The sequence below is a fragment of the Quercus robur genome, chromosome 6 (assembly GCF_932294415.1).
Source record: "Quercus robur chromosome 6, dhQueRobu3.1, whole genome shotgun sequence".
Lineage (NCBI taxonomy): Eukaryota > Viridiplantae > Streptophyta > Magnoliopsida > Fagales > Fagaceae > Quercus > Quercus robur.
This window is the reverse complement of record NC_065539.1, coordinates 31,810,840-31,831,410: the sequence shown is the minus strand read 5'-3', so window position 1 is coordinate 31,831,410 and position 20,571 is coordinate 31,810,840. Positions and strand designations below refer to the sequence as shown.

Here is a 20,571-nt window from a genome sequence, read left to right as displayed (position 1 = left end):
TCAGCGGTTAGCCCTGTTCTGTCCATGGAACAACTTGGACTTGAATTCCTCTATCCCACCTGTAGTAAGCCAGAACATAAAGAAATAAAAAGAAAAATTACATTTTAAATTCTGTCATTTTAAGGTTTACAAATTAAATTCTAGTGTTTCAACAAGTAACAAATTAAACCCCCAATCCATTTATTTATTTATGGGTCCTGTTAATGGTTGTTTTTAGGGCATTTATTAATGAACAATGTTTAACAAGTTTTGATATTATTTTTATGGAAAATATAAAAAAAAAAAAAAAAACTATCAAAACATTTTTGTTGTTTTTTTAAGGAAAAAAAAATTTTCTAAAAAAATTCCCCATATTTATTTCTAAATAACTCTGGTCCATTTAAGCATAATAACATTGTGTTTGGGGTTTAAAATGGACCAAGAGTATAATTTTCTCCCACCATAGAGGAATTATAAATATTTTCGGCTGGTTTGCATTCTAGAGTATAAATAATTTTCAACTCAAATGCCATGTTTGTTCAACCCGAGGGTCAAGAAAAGTTGGCAACAAAAACTAATAAAATCAGGTTAGGTATGCTCTTTTCATCAACTGGTCATACGTAAATGTTCATAAAAATTGATTCATCAGAGAATATATAAGGGATGACATTCGTTGGTTAAATACAGAAAATATGCACACCAAAAAAGGAAAAAAAACGGGTTTCTTATATTTTTCTTATGCATGGTCGAAGCTCTACTAGATTTCCACTACAAAAATAACATGAAACCTTCTACTGAATTTCACACCGAGATCTCACAATCGAGAGTAAAAGCTTAAATATATTATGATCTATCACCACGAGATGATGGACTGCATTATTCTTGTTGAGTTTCAAGAATAATTAGATCTTGATATCGTTGCTCTCCCGTATTCTATTGTTAGCTCACCGGAATTTTTTTTTTTTTTTAGAGTTTCAACTTATGCGTCTGCTGTTAATAATAGTTCTTTATCAAACTAAGACACCAATAAGTTTTTAGTGTAGGCGGAAATTGAACTCCAAATCTCTTATTTAATTATCAGAGATTTTACTAGTTGAGCTAACTGGAACCTCATAGCTCTTAAAACTCTATAGGGGCGTTTTGTTCACTGTAATGTGACAAACATTACAACAACATTATCATAATGTTAATATTATGATGTTTGGTTCATTTAAGCATTCTTAAAAAATGAAAAAGAAGATATTAAACCAACTTGAAAATAATTGATGAAAATCACTAACTTATGACAAATCAAAATATATGAATTCTAAATTTTTTTAGGGTCATGTTAATGAGTGCCTTTATGGCAATTGTTAATAAACTATATTAGGAAAGTTTTGACAGCACTTTTATAGAAAATATAAAAAGCTGTCAACAAAATTAATTACTTTATCATTTTCCCATAAAATATTTTTAATAATAGCTCATAAACCAATGATCTTAGGGCATTCTCTAATATTTCCCATTTTTTATTATGAAATTTGTTAAACACTAACTGATGAGTCCAAAAAATTTATTAAGGTCGTCCATTAATATGGACGACCTTACATCATTAGTAGACCATCATGGAAAAAGATGTAACCGCTCAAGCGCATTCAACACATTAATGACGACCGTTACTCATCAACCTTAATCTTCCATTAAGATAGAGACAATTACACACATGGAAATAATTACCTGCAATTGTGTACATGAAGACATTTATGAGCACAACAACTACCCAAGCTACCTATAAAAGGGGATAATCTGTCCATTTGTTGAGGTACGTCAAAAAGACTACAAAATGCTATTTATATACAAAATATATGGGTGGATACTGACTCAAGTATCAGAGACTCCCCCATCGGGGCTCGTCTCAGTAGTCTCTTTGACCAGCTTCATTTCTCTTGTAGATCTCAGAAGCCTGTCAAAAGCTCTAGATTGGATGAGTGACCCAATTGACGATTTTTGGTTTCATCAGTTTGGCGACGTCTGTGGGGATCTTAACTAGTCATCTAGCTCTTCTTGCAACTAAAGGGTCTCTTAGTCCAAAATTTCAAGATCTTCTCCATGAAACCCCTTTTATCGTTCTCTTTCAGGGGTTGTTATTTTTCCTTATGCGGGAAGAAATTTAAGAAATAAGGATTATAAAGAATCCAACAAAGGTTGAGGAGAATTGCCAATTTGAGCGGCAGTAACCTTAGCCACAGTGTTCCCTAAAAAAAGGTTAAAATCGAAGTTTTAAGTCCAAGGGAAGGAAACACAAAGTACATACCAAGAGATAAGAGAAAAGAAATGGCCAAAAATGCCTTTCATGCAAGGTCATTTCTCTAGTTGTCGTTGAGAAGCGATTGTGCCTTTCAAGTTCAAACGGCGACAAATCCCCTTAGTCGTCGTCAAGAAGCAAGTGCCCCATCAAGGGGAGCACTAGATGACCTTCGTCCAATGGATGACCTTCGTACTTGAGGACAAAATATAGCACTTTTCATCACCAAATTTCTAGAAGCAACCTGGACAAATCACAACAGCGTGACCCAATTCTTGGGTCTTCAGGTCAGATGAGTTATTTTCATCTCATTATTTGCAAACAGAATTTAAATTTATTTCATGCTACACTACTCTTAAAAGACACATGTGGGTTAAGGAAATAAGAAATAACAAAATAAATTACTATAACACTTTTCCATCCTTGAATGCAAAACATTAGACAATAATTATAATTCCCAAGTTCCACGTTAAGCATTGATGGAAAATGTCATATGGTAATCAATTTGAGATATAAAGTCTAGAAATATTTCAAGAAAAAATATACTAACTTTAAAATAGCATTGATTGATGAATTTAAAATTCCAATTTTGGGTGTTAAAGTCTGATTTGAACAGCTATACAACCGTGAGGCTTTATAGTTATAGCCTACACACGTTCAAAAATTAAAGGGATTTGTTACTGGAAAATTTTATGGCCTTGATATCCTAATTACGGCTTTTTATATCACTACTTTTCTTTCCTAATGCATCTTGATAAGATTGCAAATAAGGAAGTCAAATATTATTGCGCAAGATAATGTATCACAACTTTCAACATTTAAGAAAAACGGAGTCGAAACTTTTTGTTATCTTACCAAAGTTATATCATAATTTTAGACATTAAAGAGGCTAAGGTCAAATTTTACTGTCTTACCAAATTTAGAAATGCTAAATTTGGATGTAAGTGAAAGTTCAATAAGCCCGGCCAAACCTACTGATTAGAGTTACATAGCTGGAAGCTAAGAAATGAGAATAATGAAAATTCTGATTTTTTGCTACGCATGTTTTTTGTGAAAACTATCATGTTAAGCTTAAAAAATCCAAAATAAAGAAAGCTCTGGAGATAAAATACAAGGATGGCATATTCGGCCTTGCAAAAATAATAATTTTCAAAGTGAATGCAAGGTGGGTCTAACTCAGGCTGTCAACCTTAGATGGTCTTTGAGACTTGGAGCATGAAAATTGTTCCATTTATACACAAATCCACCACATGGTTTCATGAAAACTTTAGTGGTCTCTATATGTTTGAGCATCATACTTTCACAAATTGAGCCATTATTTTAGTGCTCAGTATGAATTAAATTACATTTTCTTTATGTTATGCACATACATATTTGTGTTATACAAACACGCTAAGGTATACTATGTTAAAGACTATGTTATGGATGCATCAACCGCCTATTAGCTACAACAAATTTTACACATTTGTAGTTATTAATATTTGTGAATTTCTTACTTGACAATGCTGCTCCAAATCTAACACTTTGTGCAGTAAAAGTACTAGACTATTCACTAGTGTAACTAGACTAGTTTGAATGTACCTATATTCTTAAGCCTATAAGCTTTAGAATGAGAACTTGTCAAAAAGAAATAGCCAAGGAAGAGATCAAAAACACCTAAGTGGAAAAGGGGAATACAACCAAAGGTTGTGAAAATTCCTTTGACATAAAAAATGGCGAGTCAAGCTCGTTGAAAAGAAATTAGCTTAGATGGGTACCAAAAGTACCACACACATATCTAAATCACTCGCCATGTGAGCAAATTGGTTCCAAGCCAAGCATGCTTGTTCTGGGGTCCTTGCAAAGGTGGGCTTGGATATTCAATTTATAGAAAAAGCCCTCAAGGCAAAGAGGTTCAATCCATGAAAGGCCATTCCTCTAGTCGTCAACAAACAGGAACTGCACCTTTCATGTTTGACGGGGGGCAACAATGTGGCCTAGTTCTTGCACCTACAAAAAAAGCAAAAATGATCTAGGCCTCAAACATGTTAAACCTACCAAAAGAGATCTAAAAAGAGAGAGAGCCCATCAAGAAGACAACAACAATGAAAAAAATCAAGGTATGTACAAAATAGTATCGAGATATAAGGTCTTTTATCAAGGTAACTCATTTCTTTCTTTCTTTATTGGAACTAAATACATATCAAGCTTGCATGATTATTTACAAATATGTAGAACATGTTGAAAATAATGCTATAAAATTGTTACAATTATCACAGCTAATATGGCCATATTATTGGTAGCATCTGTTTCATTATTATGAATATGAGAAAATCGATTGAGTCTCTTAAACTTGAAATGCTAAATAATTATGTTCACAATATAGTCATGAGTTTAAAATCTTCTCAGTTCACATAAAAAAAGCTTAGTTTTTGGGTTCATAGAAGCGGTCTTGTGGCAACTCTCCCTTCTCCAAAGAACAGGCACAATAGATTTGGAAGCCAATTCGAATCATCTTGACGAAATTTGGCCAAAATTTTGCCATGCTACCGTGGGTCGGTGATCTTGGATATGGTTCATTTTGTCGAGGACTTGAAACTAGTGCTTATTGATTCAGCCAAAAAGAACCTTGGTTTAGAAGAGGAATCAAGAGCAAAGGTAAATTCACTCAAAGAAAAAGTCAAGGATACAAACAAAAGGCCATGGATGTAGTCCACATGGCTCATCCCACTGTTCCGCCCATTAACTATTTCCACTTAGGTATGTCTAACCGCTTGACTCTTTCTATAGTGGTTTTCTACTTGATAAAATGACGTTTTGTCCTATATCTTAAAGTCCTTAGGACATAAAAGAAAAAGGGAAACGGTCAGGAGTTATAATCATCAACTTGTTCTCAACCAAAAGAGAGAACCAAATTCTATATGCACACTTTGGTGATGCAAAAGGTAGCACATTTATTTATTTCTTTTATTTGTGTGCACCTAATTAGAAATGCGAATGATTATCTTATTAAAATCGAGTACAAACCAATCTTGCATAAATAATCAATAAATAAAAAAGGTATATAGTTTTTGGGTTTGCAAAATTCGTGAAATTTTCAGAAAACCCATTAAATGCATAAAGCACAACAATTGTGATGAATGTTATACCTGAATATTTAAGATTATCAATATTCTTGGAATAATGACGATTAGAATTAATTGTCAAAAAGTCTTGTTTTGAATGAATTAAATGGGAAGCAACAAGAGGAAACGTATTATAGTATGTTAATTATTCTCTTGATAATGTTTATGTACTATGATTAGCAACTGTGTAACTCTTACCCCCTAGTATTTACAACTAACTATTCGCATGAAATATTGTAGTCACAAAGCTTATTTTTGTAAATGTCTTAAGGTATCATGCAAAATGTATGTACTACTAGACGAATTACAAAAGAGGTAATGCTATAGGATTACAAGAGAATATTAGGTCCAATCAAAATATTAGCACAATAAGAAAAATATCCAACTAGGTCATTGGTAGCTCATTATTCATGTATGAATTGTTCTAAAATTCTTGTTTAAACAAATTTGGCAAGCGCATGTACTACTTACTGTAGAAGCATGACCTCAAGAAGGTCCAACATGGTCTCAAGGAGGCCTAAAGCTACAAAATTTCCAAAAAAGCTACAAGACTGATCTGCATGATTGTTAGTCCACTCAAGAAGTAATCGTCCCAAAAATTCAATGATAAATTCTTCGTGCAAGAGTAAAATCGTTCAACGGTAAATTCTTTGTGCAAGAATTAAATCGTCCAAAGAAATTATGATAAAATTTTTCATATAAGAATAAAATCATTTAATGATAAAATTCTTCATGCAAGAGTAAAATCGTTCAATGATAAATTCTTCATGCAAGAGTATAAGTGTTCAAACGATAAATTCTTCATGCAAGAGTAAAATCATTCAATGGTAAATTCTTTGTGCAAGAATTAAATCGTCCAAAGTAATAATGATAAAATTCTTCATCCAAGAGTAAAATCATTTAACGATAAACTCCTAATGCAAGAGTAAAATTGTTCAACGATAAATTCTTCGTGCAAGAGTAAAATTGTTTAACGGTAAATTCTTTGGGCAAGAATTAAATCCTCCAAAGCAATAACGATAAAATTCTTCATATAAGAATAAAATCATTTAACGATAAAATCTTCATGCAAGAGTAAAATCGGTCAACTATAAAATTCTTCATACAAGAATAATATCATAATTCAACGGTAAATTCTTTGTGCAAGAATTAAATCGTCCAAAGCAATAACGATAAAATTCGTCATACAAGAATGATATCATTCAATGATACATTCTTCATGCAAGAATTAAATCGTCCAAAGCAACAAAGATAAAATTCTACATACAAGAATAAAATCATTCAACGATAAATTCTTCATACAAAAATAAAATTGTCCAAATAGCAATGATAAATTCTTCACGCAAGAATAAAATCATTTAAAGCAATAAAACCTTTTATACATGGATAAGTCAAAACTAAAAAGTTACTTATTCAAACAAAAGACAAAGTCCCAATCAAAGGCGAAATGCCCACTAAAGGCGATCCAAATAGTTGCCAAGGAAATAATTCCGATGGCAAGAGATCGTCCAAAGAAATAATCGATCCAAGTGATAGCCATCTTTAGTACAAGGCGATCTAGATGGTTGCCAAGGAAATAATTTTGATGGCAAGGGATTGTCCAAAGAAATAATCGATCCAAGTGATTGTCATCTTCAATAGGGTGCATCTAGAATAATTGTCCAAAGAAATCACCTTGCTCTTCAGTAGTGATCAACAATGGTCGTCCAAAGAAATTAGCTTTCGCTTCAGCAGTGATCACAAATGGCCGTCCAAAGAAATCACCTTGCTCTTCAGTAGTGATCAAAAATGGTTGTCCAAAAAAAAAAAAAATAGCTTACTCACAAGATCAAGCAATGATCTTTCGAACATCCAAAAAGACCTTCAAAAGGCAGACACTAAGAAGTCTAAAACTAAACAAGTCAAGAAAATTCCCCAAGTCTGACCAACACAAAATCAGACTTGGGAATGGAGGGGCAACTAATGAGTCCAGAAAAATCATTAAGGTCGTCCATTAATATGGACACCTTACATCATTAGTAGGCCATCATGGAAAAAGATATAACCGCTCAAGCACATTTAACACATTAATGACGACCGTTACTCATCAACCTTAAACTCCCATTAAGATAGAAACCGTTACACACAGGGAAATAATTACCTGCAATTGTGTACATGAAGACATTAATGAGCACAACAACTACCTAAGCTACCAATAAAAAGGGACAATTTGTCCATTTGTTGAGGTACGTCAAAAAGACTACAAAATGCTATCTATATACAAAATATATGGACGGATACTGACTTAAGTATCGGAGGCTCCCCCACTGGGCCTCACCCTAGTGGTCTCTTGGACCAGCTTTATTTCTCTTGCAGATCTCAAAAGCCTGTCAAAAGCTCTAGATTGGACGAGTGACTCAACTGATGATTTTTGGTTTCATCACTAACGTTTGGGCTTACAAACCCAATTCGAAAGAAGGCAATTTGATCTTAGATATGATTTTCTAGGCCCTAGAATCTGGAAAATCTTAGCCCTAAGGGGGTGTTTTTGTCTTTTTAACTCATCATGTCTTTTGGTTTCGGTTTTTTGTTTTTTGTTGTTTTTTTTGTTTTTGTTTCTGTTTTAATACATTATTGATTTTTAAGCCTAAAGAAGTTGTAATTGCTACTCCCACGGACTGACTCCCACTCTTCCTCGTCAATTGAAATCAAATTTGGACTCTTTACCCCACTTCCCGCCCTTTTTTTTTAAGAAAAAAAATTTTATATAAGACATAAATTCTACTCTAACCTAATCTAGTTGTATATGTGTGTAAAACTTTCTTCTAGAGGCTTGAACCCCGGTCCTTACCTTCCTCTCCCTCTCACTCCCACTCCACAAGAACTTTGTACTTATAGAATGACTATCACGCCAAGGATGCACGGTGGTCAAATTTGAACTCTTTTCCTAATAACTCTTCAAAAGCTCTCTCTCTCTCTCTCAGATTTGGACTCTACCGTGTTAATCCTCTTAAAATTTTTATCTCATTTTTCTCTCATATCACCATTTAACTCTTCAGAGCTTCTTCTCAGCTACCAAACTGCCACTCATAATTCCTCAGCTACTTCTCAGATCTTCTCAATCCTCTTGCTTGCAAAAACTGGGTTGAAAGACAATAGGTTGGCAGAGTACATGTTTGTGTCGACAGAAAGAAAGCCAAGCATAGCATAGGCCCAATTATTGATGTGCAAGCTAAGAATACTAGTTGTACTACAGGCCAATTAACCATAGTCTATTGTACTATATTGGATCATTATAACTATGAATTGAGATTATAATGAAGATATAATGGATTATAAAGCACAAGTGCAAGGCTTTCTTTTCGTGCTACACAACCACGTAAATCTTGTGTTCTCTCTCAACTCTCTTTCTTCATATTTTCCTAAAATATAACATCGTATCAGAGCTACAATTTTGATTTCTATCCTTACAGTACTTTCGAGAGCCGTCCTTTTCCATCTCAATGTTCTTCCGTTGTGTTCGTCCTCTTCTGCATCCCTTAACTGTTGCCAAGCCAAAAGTTTCTAACGTAGCCCTACCGTCGTTAGAAGCCGCATCGTTGTAATTGTGAGCAGCATCATCGCTTCAAGAAAAAGAGAAAGATATAATGGATTATAAAGCACAAGTGCAAGGCATTGAGAAGGTTTTGGGAGATTAATTTGGGCCTGGAACTAATGTAGAGTAAAACTTCGGCCTGCCATAATCATGGGTCCAACTATCTAATGGGTATGAGTAATTTTGAGTAATTTTAAAGGTCACAATCATGGGCTCATGCCATCTAAAATTTTTAAGAATCTATCTTGTGTAATCTCCTTGAACGTGTTAAGGCTTTTTCATAAGTAGCCTTATCCGAGTTTAAACCTAAAACTATTATAGTTCAAAATAACGTACCTGACCAGGGCAACCTTTTTTGTCGGGGTAGTAATTTTGATCAATCACAATTGGATTTTGGATATCCATCATAACAGCATGTTGGAAAAGAATGTTCCTAGTAAACCCATTGCTAGGTTTTCCCAAGACTTAATCGTCATTCCATTTTGAGTATTGGTAAAATTAACTATTTTGTACACGAAGCTCTTGTTGGCCCTTGCCTAGACTCCCAATAATGCACCAACCAGTTACACCCATGACCAATTTAGCTTCATTATAATATAGTTGTTACAATAACATAATATTTTAATTTATCAATAAATAAATAAAATTTCTTTACTTGATCTCATGCCCAGGTCCACATGCAACATTCTCAATCCACAAGTTAGTGTTACTGGGGCCAATTGAGAAGCAATCATCACTAGTCTTGATCTTGGAGTTGAGAATTGTGACACTTGAAGATAATTGGATGTGAATGCCATCAATGTTTGGGTTGTTTCCAGTTGTGGCGACCCTGATACCTTGCATTTTCACATTGTGGTAGCCATTAACATTCTCATAAGTTTTTAAGCATGTTTACTAATATCACAAGGCTCGAGATTTAATTAGACAATAATAAGATTGACATTAAAGGAGTCCAAATCTTCTGTCCTACTTTTTTTGCTCGGCTTTATTCTTCACAAATAAAAACATGACACGTGTAACCTAATTAATTAAATTCTAATTTTATTCCTTTAATATTTCAGTTACCCAAAATAAATTAAAAACCTGGCACACCCCATCACACCACCAGTCCACCAACTTCCTTCGCCAACGCCACTAGCAAGAGGCGGCCAATGCCATCGAATCATCGATACTTCCATTCACGACTAACCATTGACTAGATGAATGAACTCTTCCACTTCATCCCTCCCAAACCAACCCACCACCAACCTTCACCGGCGCCACTAACAAGAGGCTACTGAAGCCATCAACACAATCACCTCCTTGAAGAATCCATCGCCTCCTTGACGAACCCATCTCTCTTCTACCCCACCACTGATTTCAACCAAAGAACATATACTCAAATCAAACTTTTGGTTGAAACAACAATCCTATCAAAAAGCAAAACCATCAACACTTTTTTAAAATTAAATGAGATTATTGTAGGTTGATCTGAATAGTCATAACAAATCCTTAAATAACTCTTCAATATAAAGGTAATGATGGTGGTGGGTGGGTTTGAGAGGGATGAAATGGAAGAGAGATAGATTCGTCAAAGGTGGTGGTTGGCCATGAATGGTAGCGTTTATGGTGTCAGCGGTCTCTTGCTAGTGGCGCTAGCGAAGATAGGTGGTGGACCAGTGGTGGTGAAGGTTAGTGGAGGATCGGTGGTGGTGATGAGGTGTACTGGGTTTTTAATTTATGGTAAAACTTAGGTATAGTACTTTAAGTTCCCCTCTTAAATTTAAGCCACATGTCTAATATAAACTACTCAACAAACAAGTGTTAAAGCATAAAGCTCCGTCTCTTGGCTTTTTATTTTATCTATACTACTGTTTAAGGTGCTTTCTCTGTTTGAGGTCCTCATTTTTGTGGTTCAAAAATACCCCTACACTTGGACAAAAATGGAGGACAATTTAGTAAAATTACATTTATAACTTAATAACTTATCACACTTTTTTTTTTTTTGTTAAATAACTTCCCACTCCACTAAACCACTACCAAATACCAATTACCAAAGTCAAAATTTTCTAGCATTACCAAAACACGGTTACTCTCCTTCTCTTTGTTTGTTTGTTTGTTTGTTTTTTTTTTTTTTTTTTTTTTTTTTTTTTTTTTTCTTACCTTCTTAAAAATAAATAAAAATAACGTTATTCACTTATTCTGTAGTTAAATTAGATCACGTTAAGTTAGCTTTTAAAGTTCATTTAGAGTAAAAAAAAACTAAAAAAAAAAACTTATCCTCATCCCATCATCCCATGTAGTTTTTATTTTTTATTTTAATTTTAATGAGATTATCTCATTTCATGCAATTAAAATAATACTTTTTTTTTTTTTGAGTAAAGATTAATAATTTGCATTTATTATAATTTGGAAATGTATATATTTTTATTTTTCAAACAAATAAAAATGATTAACTTTAGAGATAAGTAGTAACTGTAATTTCTTTTTTGAATGTGTGTTTGAAAGTGGTGTAGTGATATAGAGAAAAGTTTGGGTAGGATAATAAGATGAACGTGAAGGAAAAGAGGCTAAATTTTAAGAGTTCTTAGTTTTTTAGTTTTTGTTTTTTAAATTGAGGATGTTTTACTTTTATTCGGATGAAAAAAGGAATGAAAAATGCTAAATATTTCCTTGAAGTTACCCAATTATATATTTTTTCTTTATTTTAAAAAAGGTTCGAAAGACTGTCCTCACTTTGTCACATTGAGTAAAAAATGAATTCTTATTCGAAGCATTTATTTTTTTGCCAAAACATCCAGTTACAACTTTTTTTAAAGAAAAAATCCAGTTACAACTTAAAAGAATAACTACCACTCTTTTCAATTATCTTTTGTTTCTAATCCAAACCTTAGATTCAAAGAACCAAGGTTAAGTCACAAAATATATATCTTCATCTTTCTTCCTCTCTCAATTTCTCCCTAAAGAATTTTGAAGAACAATATCAATACAACACAATAATTTTTTTTAGGTTTTTTTTTTTTTTTTTTTCATCATTTCATAAATAAAATCTTCACTTTTCATATTATTTTTACTTTTAATTATTTACTTCAATCATCGCTACTATTGTTACAATCTGTCTTGTACTCATCACATTTATCTTTTATTTTGTAGTCCATTTTATAGCAAGCATGGTTTTATTTTACCTTCGTTTAATTATTTATTTTTTTTTTATATTTATTTCATTTTTATTTGGTGGGAAAGTTCTAAATTTTAGTTTTTGGTTTCCGATAAGGGTGTGATGAGATTTATGCATTTGCAGGTGAAATAATTTTTTTCATATAAATCTCATTACACCTCTACGTATTTTCGCGATTGAAAAATGTAGCATCTCTAAATTATGATGAATAAAAATGATTAAACTTAAAAATTGTTACAGATACTTTTTTTTCCCCCTTTGTTTGCGCACAAGAACGGTAATATAGGAAGGATCATGGAAGTTTTTGAAAATGAAAATGGATCATGGGCAACATTTGTGTGTTTGCTTTTTTAATTGAGTTTATAATGTAGGGTTTTGCTTTGATGGATTTATTTTTCCACATTGACCTTTGTTGACCATGTAAGTCTTGAAATTATATATATATTTTTAAGTTTTGCTTATTTGTTCTTACAAATGTTGACAACCTTGGTAGACTTCTATTTTTAATTTCACGTGTGCAAGTGTTAATTATTATCTGGGTGTTATTCCATTTGCTTCAATCTGATCGAAGTGGCAAAAATTATAGTTGCAATTTTTTTTAAATATTGTTGAAGTGCTCATGACTTTTTTCTTTTTAAAAAATCAGATTTGTTCGATGATGGCAAATGCTAGAAAACTAGTACATTCCATTTGGGGATTCTAAATGTTGTGGAAGTTAAGGAGAGGTTAAATTATTGTGGGTCTTATGGATAGACTCTAGCCAGTCCATTCAGTTTGTATACGTTCTTTGTTTTATAAATACAAAGCCTAACTTTTATCTTTAAAAAAAAAAAAAAATATATATATATATATATATATATATATATTGTTGGTTCGGTTATGTTTGTATTTTTATGCAGTAAATTAAGAGTGAATATTGTTTTTGGATTTCAAGTGGGTTTCATTTTGATAGCAACAAGTTATGGAGTGTGTGATTGAATATATATGAAATTGAAGTTTTATTAGAGATGGAAAATGTTCTGTTATGGCATAAAGTCAACTTATAATGGTGATTTTTTTTTGGGATAATTACAGCAAACCCACCTAGGGTTTGGCCCGTTTTCACTTTACCTACCCGTGGTTTAAAACTTTACACTTTGCCCACTTGAAGTTAGTCCCATTAGCCTTCCGTAACCCACCTCTCCGTTTGCCATTAAAAAAACACATTTTTTGGCAAAAACAAATATAACAAGAATCAAAAAGCTAAGATTTTTCATTACTCATGAACTTCAAGAACACAAAGTGGAGGAACAACACACCAATCAAATGGCTCAATGAAATTACAATATCAACAATTTCACAACAACATAGAAGTTCACATAACAAAGATAAAAAAGTGAGAGTTTTTTATTGCTTAAGAAACCCATCTCTTTCATTATACCCAATCTCCAAAACCCATCTCTTTCTTCTTCTTCTTCAAGAACCCACAAAGAAAAAAACCCAGAAAACCCAGTAATGCTTCCTTTCAGATTAAGCGTTGTTGTTTTGTTTCTTCTCGTGTCGCTTCTTTTGCCGTCGTTTTGTCTCTGTATTCGGTCGTTTCTGACGAGACCGAACGATGGCAAAGATGGGCTTGAGCTTGATGGGTTGTCGCGGTTTGCTGAAGCGCTAGACTACCGTAATGGAAAAGAGTGCCCGTCGATGGATTGTTGGAAATGGATTTAGATCAGGGGAAGCTATTCATAGGTGGGATTTCATGGGAGACCACTGAGGAAACTGGTAGACCAAGAGGCACATGAATTGGGGAAACTGTAAAGCTTGGCTTTAAATCTTTTGGAATTAGTTTTATTTTTATTTTTATTTTTTGAGTAAAACCAGCCGTTACTTAATCAGTTTTGCCTGGACTATCCTACTGGCTTAACTGATAATGATATCAAATGTGTATGCAAAACAAGTTGTTGACATACTGACTCGGGGAACTTAAAAATGGTGCAAAGAAATGGGTTACGCAGGTTGAGTTCTAATCGAATGCTCCTTTTTGGGTCTTTTTTGTTTGTTTGTTTTCTTATTGGGTTATTGTGGTTCTGCTTCAATAATGCTTGTTTGTATGGAATTTTGAGTTTTTGGGTATTTTGGAAATCTTATGTTCTTGTTGCGAAATTGTGGTTCTGTTTAATTTATGCTGCCACTGATGTTTGTTCTTGGGATTTTGTTGTTTTTGAGTTTAATCGTGATGGGGGTAATGTGGTTTCTCATTTTATTTTGTTCAATAATATTGTTTTTGAACTCAAATTATCCCGTGGTTTGCTATTCCTTCACTATGTTCTTATAGAAGTTCTTAAGCAATCAAAACAAACAACTTTTTGATTCTTGTTATATTTGTTTTTGCCAAAAAAATGTGTTTTTTTAATGGCAAACGGAAAGGTGGGTTACGGAAGGCTAACGGGACTAACTTCAGGTGGGCAAAGTGTAAAGTTTTAAACCACGGGTAGATAAAGTGAAAACGGGCCAAACCCCAGGTGGGTTTGCTGTAATTATCCCTTTTTATTTTTTATTTTTTATTTTTTATGTTATGTGATGCTTGCAGATATGATTGCTTTATCGGCATCAAGGGCATAGTGTCAAGAATCGCCCTAATAAGAACGATATGATCGTGGCATGGATGAGAAGTTCGGCTATAATTGTGGGGAAATTGGGCATTCATTTGCTTAATGCCCCTCATCATTTTGTGCTGTTATTCATCTTATGGGTTACTTTGTATCATTTCAAGTTTCTCTATTTCTTCTTATCAAAAAATGTTTTGTTGTTTCTCTTTGGATTATGTATTCACACAGTCAATTTAGATCTATTATTTTAGTTACCATCGCATACTTTTGGCGTGATGGTCACTCCATAAGTATAAGTGCTTGTGCGGTATGGGAGGTAAAGGCCGAGATTCAAGTCTCCAGGAGAGAGCTTCACATACATATACACTTAGATTATGTTATAATAGAATTTCTATATTGTATAAAAAAAATATTTACTTTTATGTCACTTTATTAATCCTTTTATAAGAAAAATAGTAGTCCTTAATTGATATGGTTTTGGGATTTGTTGTAGATGAGACGTTTGGACTTTGGAGTTGTACCTCTAAATCTTGATCTTTTTTTATGGTAAATAATTAAATAAATATAAATCTTGATCTTTTAAACTTAACATTCTTTACTGACAAATGATGTCCACATTATTCACTTCTACATTGTTTACAATGGGAAAAACAAATCCAAGCATTGATATATTTTGGTGTATCCAATAGAAACATCTAGAGTTTAAAGCTTATTGCATGCGCTTCGCATGTGCTCTAAGGATCTTTTGACTTTTATGCATTTGTCCAATTATATTATGCATTTGTGAAAAATATAAAGTATTTGCATTTGAAAAAGAAAAAAGAAAAAAGAAAAGCCTTTAAGGAATAAATGTAACTAGTCGGCTCTTCTATTTTTTTGGGTAAAGGTTAATAATTTGCATCTATTATAATTTGGAATTACTATATTTTCCAATTACAAAAAACCTAGGGGTGATGAGTATTATGCATTTGTAAGTGAAATAATTTTTTCATCACACCCCTAGGTTTTTTGCGATTGGAAAATATAGCAATTTCAAATTATAATTGATGTAAATTATTAACTTTTATCTAGAAAAAATAGAAGAGCCTCTAAGCATGCGCTTGAGCGCATGCTCAGAGGCTAATTTTATTTTAACTAGCCTGTAACAGAGAACCAAATAATTTCAGTTTCAGATTTGCCCCACTGACTTCTTCCACTAAGTCTCCTCCTTCAAAGACATGATCAGGTTTTTTTGTGTCTTTTAAAAAAAATATATTTCTTTAGCTTTTTCTTCAAATCCTCTCTTCTTAATTACTTACCCAGCAGTGGCAATCCACACTTTCTTTCCAAAAAAGTTTCATTATTGATTAACAACATATCATAGTAAATAAGGGGCAAGGCCATGGATCGATAAGGTGAGCCCAAATTGACGGAACCACAATGAGAGAGAGAGTGATTGAGAGTTGTTCCTTTCAGCTAACCACCACAAATCCCTTCACAACCGCCATGCCCTGCCATCTCCTTCATTCTCTTAGGCTGGTTCTCTCTAAAAGTATGGAGTTTCATGTGGGTAAAAACCACTCTGCCTCCCCACATGGTGGCCAAAATCAATGTGAGGAGTGGTTGTGAAGAGACTTGCCAGAAATTTGTTGAGTTTCAGTCAAAATTTTTGTTTGAAATCTGTGTGTTTCTTGGGAAAATGAGGGTGAAAGTGTTTGAAGTTATCTAGTTTTCTAGCATGTGAGGGAAAAGATGAGAGAAGGAAGGGGGGGGGGGGGGGTGGGGAAAGACAGCTATTCCTCATAACACCATTTGCTGGGTTGTATATTTTAAACACATGGCTGAAATTTAAGATGAAAACTTAAGTTACTGCACCTAAGTTTTACCCTTTAATTTATTTTGATTAACTAAAATATTAAAGGAATAAAATTAGAATTTAATTAATTAGGTTACACATGTCAAGTTTTTATCTGTGGAGCATGGAGTCGAGTAGTAAAAATGAGACAAAAAATTCGAACTCGCATTAAAGGTATAGATTAAAGATTAATTATATGTAGATGCACAATATTATATAGTCTACTCCAAAACATGGAATTATTCACAAGTATCGTCAATACGATTTCCTTAGAAGTGAGCTTGTCATGGCATTAGTAAAAGGAAGTTAGTTTAATTTGACAAAAATGAAAAATCTCCTCCCAAACCAAGAAGAGCAAAAACAGGAGTGAGAGACCTCGACAAAAGCGTTCCTCAAAAAAGAGATTTGGGTACCTTTTAGGACACCTCTCTTTTTGGGTAAGTGGTATGGAGTCACCACTTATTTGTTTTATACAAAAAATAAGAAAAAATAAATACATGACTGAATTGTTCTCTTCATTGATTGAATAAAAATTACATATTTGGAAAATTGAAAAGTTACATAGTTTTGGGTCCTAGTTACAATCTACCAAAAATACACGGCCTTTTGTCCTACTTGCATTCTACCCAAAATAAACAAAGATAAGGCTAAATCTAGTTAACCAAAGATCTAAATCCGGAGGCTAGGTTATGGAATGGGAAGGTGTTAGACACCCATTTCGCCCACACAGAGTCTGGTCTTCTAGACTCTTGTGACCAATGTACTTTTTTTATACATGTCATGAATGATATGTTGAACATGTGAAATAAAAATTAAACCACACAAATTTATTTATGAATGAAATCTCTTCTTTTGTTTAAGAAAATTCAAATATGTTTTGGTGATTAAGAAAATTGATTTTGATTTGTCAAAATACCAGATCTGTTTTGTGGGATGTAGAAAAAAGTGGTTTTTGATGATAAAAATTCAGATATGTTTTTATTACATAAAATAAAATCGTTTAATTTGAAAAACATCAGATCTGTTTTAAAGAACTAAAAAAATGGTTTTTGATAATAGAAAAATCAGATCTATTTTTATGATGAAATAAAAAGGGTTTTTTGACAATAGAAAAACCAGATCTATTTTTTATATGTTTTAAAAAAATGAAAAAGATTTTTATTTATTTATTATTAAGAAAAGACTTTCACTCATAATATGAATTTATGCAATCATGAATTAAAACAAATACAAACACAGTAATACATGATCACTTTCTTTATTTCAAAAATTTGCATGTATTAAAAAAAATCAGATTGGTATCTTAAGAAAGATATAAATCAGTTTTGATTTGAGAAAAATTTAGATCTGCATCTCATAAAAATGCAGATCCGTTTTTGTTTGAAGAAAAACTCAGATCTACATTTAAGAAAGATTCAGATCTGCATCTAAGAAAGAAGCAGATCCATTTTATTTGAAGAAAAATTCAAATATGCATTTAAAAAAGATGCGGATCCGTTTTATTTGAAGAAAAATAGCTGACTACATGCAGATCTTTAAAATTAAGAAACAGATTATATCAACAATAAAGAAATCAAGAACATGTTTATAAAAACCAGATTATGAATATTTGAAACAATTAAACATACATCATCATGATAAGAAAAGCATAAAAATAAGAGGGTTTAGAAAACAACCTCTTGCATGAGTACTCTTCTACTTGAGAGGATGTTTTAGGGTTTAAAAAAACTTGTTCAGGTCTCTTTGAAACCTAAAAACCCTAATTCTTCTAGCAAATCTCAGACAGGATCAATTAATCTCAGCAATTTGTGAGTTCATCATGATAAGAAAAGCATAAAAATAAGAGGGTTTAGAAAACAACCTCTTGCATGAGTACTCTTCTACTTGAGAGGATGTTTTAGGGTTTAAAAAAACTTGTTCAGGTCTTTTTGAAACCTAAAAACCCTAATTCTTCTAGCAAATCTCAGACAGGATCAATTAATCTCAGCAATTTGTGAGTCTCCAAAACGTATGCCTCTTAGAGTGTAAAAAAAAGGTGCTGAATTATAAGGTTCAATATCTATTTATAGAGGCCAGAAGACTCTCAAAAATAGGCACGGACGATTAGGGTTTGAATTCGGACGCATCCTTTTGCAAAAAGGTCGAAAATGGTGTGCCTTATCATCACTCGAAGGTCGTTGGGCCAAAGCCCACATCATGGAAATTCGGCACTCCAAAAGTGCCGAATTGGCCTTTGGACTCCGAACGTTCTTTCATGTTTGTGTGCCGTTTGGACTCCTCCTCTAGGGTTTTTTGGCCGGTCCTTGTACCTAGACGCGTTTTCATTCTCCGTCTATGATTTTTCATCTCTTTTTTGGATAATTCAGGCTATTTAAGAACAATTATCTTGTAAATAAATACCTTAAAATAAATCTTGATAAAGTTCAGATTATCTACAATTTTAATGTTATCCAATCATTATTTTATTCCTATGCATGCAATCCTATTTTAAACACTAATTATCAACCAATCACAAAATTATCTAATTAATTTTAATTGTTTAACCAATTAGAATTAATTTAAATTGATCATATGTGGTCAATTCTACCTAGACACAATGCATGTTGACCGTGGAAACTTGATCATGCGATATCTTTCGATTCGATAGTCCGATTTGAAAACTAGAAACATCGTTGCGACCGTTAGAATCTCAAGATCATTTTTATGATATGCAATGAATGAATTGATGCATGTAATGCAAAGACAAGTTGGTGCATGTAATACAAGAACAAATTGATGCATGTAATGCAATTATGATTTTTGGGATACATGGATTGGTCACTCAAGTCATTCTCCTTGATTAAATCATGGGTGCAAAATTGGGTGTCTACAACAGGTAATAGGTTATTTATTTATTTATTTTTAACCAAACCAAAAGTAAAAGCACGCCACTTTCTACCAGTAAATCCCATCCACTCCCAGTTTAACGAGAAATTATAGAGTCTTCTGGTGGACCACGTCACTTGTCCACCATTCCACTAAAAAACTTCCACTTGTTTAAAATTGCTTAGTCAGTAATTAATTTCTATTTAAAAAAAATTTCTAACTAACAATTTTAAACAAGTGGAAGTTATTTAGTGGAATGGTGGACCACATCACTTGTCCACCATGTGGATCTTATAATTTCTTCAGTTTAACTACCTATAAAATGGAGTGATTTGTTTTATTAATGAATAAATTTGAGGAATTAAGATAATTATAATGGACAAATCCAACCCAAATGGTGATTACATTTCAAAATTTTATTTTCTTTGGCTCTATCTAAGCAAGCAAAATAAATAGTAATGCCCATGCCACCGTAAAAACCATTTATCTTCTTCCCAAAAACAAACTCTTTTTAACCAATTGCATGGCAATTAGACACAGTATCTAATGTGAAACTGATTAGTGTGCATTTAGATGTAGTTTTTTGTTAAAATTTTATTTGTATAGTTTTTGAAGGTCCATTAAAGTATAATTATACCTAGAAAATGTTGAACTTTAAAAAAATGAATAAACTAAAAAGTTACAAGAAAAGACTGATCGAGGATAATAAACACATTGATTAACTCCGAATATACAAACTCCTTAGTCAAATTGAACTACAAATTCACCAAAAAATAGCTAAGAAGGAAATTTAGTCATGATAAATAAAAAACCGTGGCTCCCGCAGGACAACTATTGCCAGAGGCTTTGCAAGCCCTCAAGACAGTGCCTTGGGCATCAAGAATTCCACCAGATATGGTAACCCCATCAACATGCTCAAACATAAGCCAGTTATGCTGTATTTCCAAGGACCTTATAGTCCATTAAACACTACTTGCCTGAGATAGAACCTCCCAACTGGCACATAAATCATGGCAGGATTTGTGAAGCCACAAGCTTTTGTCCATGCACTAACAAAAGCCTGAGTTGAGTCTGTACTTTTACCATCTGCTTTGGCTCCCAAACTCATCATATTGTATGCCATAGGAGAGGCTAGCACTAAGGAAATGAACATAGAGAGAAACATGAGAGAAGTAAGGAGATACATATC

General features: G+C 33.0%; 1 pseudogene; it reads right to left on the bottom strand.

Annotated features, from left to right (window-relative positions):
• LOC126690087 (polygalacturonase-like) lies at positions 1-20,505 on the bottom strand (annotated as a pseudogene).
• Between the last annotated feature and the right edge of the window lie 66 nt (positions 20,506-20,571).